At 36.6% G+C, this 2,825-nt stretch overlaps 1 protein-coding gene across 1 annotated transcript in view; it reads left to right on the top strand.

Annotated features, from left to right (window-relative positions):
- Positions 1-2,186: 2,186 nt before the first annotated feature.
- LOC109533632 (SID1 transmembrane family member 1) overlaps positions 2,187-2,825 on the top strand; it is a 12,072-nt gene continuing 11,433 nt past the window's right edge. The window contains exon 1 of the mRNA XM_048666887.1: positions 2,187-2,305. The gene's annotated coding sequence lies outside the window, so the exon portion shown is untranslated. The remainder of the gene's footprint in view (positions 2,306-2,825) is intronic.

Below are 2,825 nucleotides of genomic sequence, written 5' to 3'. Positions count from 1 at the left end.
AGTCAAGCATTTTAACGAGACTTTTGCTCATCTCGAGGCAAAAAACAGCGCTTTTATCTCTTCCAATTTGGGGGCCACACATTTTTGAACTCCGGGCTGACGCACAAAAACAGAATTTGAAACTTTGAAAATTCCTCCAAAATCTGTTAGTGGCCCAATTGAAGCCAAAGTAGTCAAGCATTTTAACGAGACTTTTGCTCATGTCTCTTCTAGTTTGGGGGCGACAAATTTTTGAACTCCGGGCTGAGGCACAAAAAACAGAATTTGAAACTTTAAAAATTCCGCCAAAATCTGTCAGTAGCGGGATTGCAACCAAAGTCATCTAACATCTTTATAAGGCTCTTCCTCAGGTGGAGGCAAAAAATCACACTTCTATCTATTACGCTTTTTGTTTTTTTCGACTCCAACACATAGATCGATTGATAGATGATGTAATTAATCTACAACTTCCATTCAGGAACGTATCCGGCATCGGTAGTCTCACTCGCACTTATAGAATTCTGAGAGAAAAGCAAGGTGAAATGCCGGATGCTATGTTCCAAGTTGACGCCTTTGTGGCCAAACGTATTTCAGATTTGAACCGGACAAAAAAAGAAAAATAAAATTTTTCGCCAATTTGGAATTTCTTGAAAATTTAGTTATCAGAACTAGTCAACTTTATTCGATTTTCCAACTGAAATCCCGTAGAAGAAAATTATGAGTTCCTGGCAATAAAACTGAACTATTTTGTTATTGAGATCGCTTAAACATTTCCTCTGTCTGTTAATGGACACTTTTGCCATTATATACAGGGTGATTAAAAATTACCGTCATTCTTCTGGAGGCATGAGGAATGAAGGATAATTGGCTAAACTCAAGTTATTTTTCTTATAAAAAAGTGCATCTTCTATTCAGAAACTAATATCTTCAAGAAGCAAAAATGTTTTTGCTTCACCCTGTCTGTACTGTTTAAACTCGTAATTCACAAATCGTTTTATTTGCATTGAATCATGCCGAGATAATCGTCCCGCTATAGATACAATAGGCGATTCATCATGGGTCGTAATAGAGACATCATAGCCATAAACCTAATAAAAGTGGTACCAAAAAAATAATTGAGAACAATGCCGGTTTATTTACACAGTTGATCAAAACAGTAAATTGATTTTTAATAAACTTATAATGGGCCGTAAAATTTCTGATTTAAGTGGAAATCTTCCGGATGGTTTGGCGGGTCAATGGAACCTCTTAGGATTTAATCGTTTCATTACCCATCCATTTGGATTTAAGTGCTTAATTTGTTTCGTTGTGGTTTTCCTATGAATCCACCCTGTATTTGTCAATTTGCCTGAAAATGGCAACGAATGTCCCTGAACCTGAAAAAACAGCAAACTATTTAATCGATCAGTTAAATTGCTTCAGCTCTTGAGCGACAGTAAAGCGCTACCTTACCGCTCTCGATTATTTATTTATACAATAATCTTATAATCATTTTTCATGCATAATAATGTCCGGCGCACAAACCATTTATTGGAAATTAATAAGTTTAATGTGGGTTAAAAGTTGTCGAGTTTCTGACTGTTTCCAGTCTAGATAAACGTGAAAAATTTCCAACACCAACCAGTTTTGATCAAAGGAAATTACGCATTAAAAATGTAAAAATGGCATCAGAAAACCATCCAATAGGTCAATGTTGACCTATTTCTTCAGCCCAGCTAGTAAAGAATTTAAATCGAAGAGATAGTTTACAACAAAGTCGTTATTGGCTTTGAGGGGTAATTTTCAGTCAGTTGACTCCGATATTTATTATTGATACGGCGTGCTGTTGCTTGCTCTGCTCAGTTTCTAGAAACGCGTTAAAACAGCAGAAAATAATTTTTATCATGGTAAGAATTGGCATAACTTTTGTTATTTCCGGCAGTTTCTAGGTAAAGTTTTGTTTGCACTTTAATAGTTTGGGCTTTGAAAGTTGGCAAACACAACTTTCTTCCTCAATTCCCTTTTGCTTGTTCGTCGCGACTGAAGCACAACTCAATAAACGATGTTGGCGTTTTATGCCCATGCTGATGAGAATTAACCGAAACTGAAGGAAACCAACAACTAAAAACTGGAATGAGAAGTCGGTTAGCGTACTTTGTGTCAATAATTGATAAGATAAAACGCTATTTGGCCAATTCGATAAATTCGCCTTAGTTGATTATTACTTGCATTCGAAACAGGTAGATAGATTGTCTGGAATTTTCATTATTTTAATGGTTGTGCGCGTTTTTCTGGACCACCCAGTGCGAATTCATAGTGTGCTGCCGTATATCAGATAGAAAAGCGGGTAAAATTAGTTAAAAGTTGATTAACTCCGGAATACTGGGAAGAAAACCCATAAAATGTCTTTTGATCAATAAAATTGGCGCGTTAAAACACCGAAAAATCCGGATGGTTTGCTCGCCGCAGCATAACTCTGAAGATGCAAGGAGCTCGTGGTTGCGAAACGTCAAGAAACATTTTTTGCTCGACGCTCTAAAACCGCAGAAAAGATTTCGGAAAGTAACAGCGTGAGTTTTTTCGAGTTCGAGTGGCTTACATCTTGAGAGTTGGGTTTGCTTCAGACTATACACCTTTCCATTTGTTTCTTCCTGAGTTGCCACTGCTAATAATAAGTCAGCAATACTGAAGTTGAAAATTTTTATTTTTGCAAAAAATCAACCCCCACCCATGGAAAAATTTCGTCTAAAAATCAAAATTTTACATGCGTGATTTTTGAGCTCAATCGATTCCTTTCGACGTAAGAAGGTCACAAATATGCGTTTATAAAGTGTTTGAGTCAATAATAAGGAAGAAATCGTCGGCTA

The sequence above is a fragment of the Dendroctonus ponderosae genome, unplaced genomic scaffold, assembly GCF_020466585.1.
Source record: "Dendroctonus ponderosae isolate FM_Combo_2020 unplaced genomic scaffold, Dpon_F_20191213v2 Dpon_F_20191213_5, whole genome shotgun sequence".
NCBI lineage: Eukaryota > Metazoa > Arthropoda > Insecta > Coleoptera > Curculionidae > Dendroctonus > Dendroctonus ponderosae.
The sequence above is the reverse complement of the archived record's forward strand: the minus strand, read 5'-3'. Positions and strand labels throughout refer to the sequence as shown.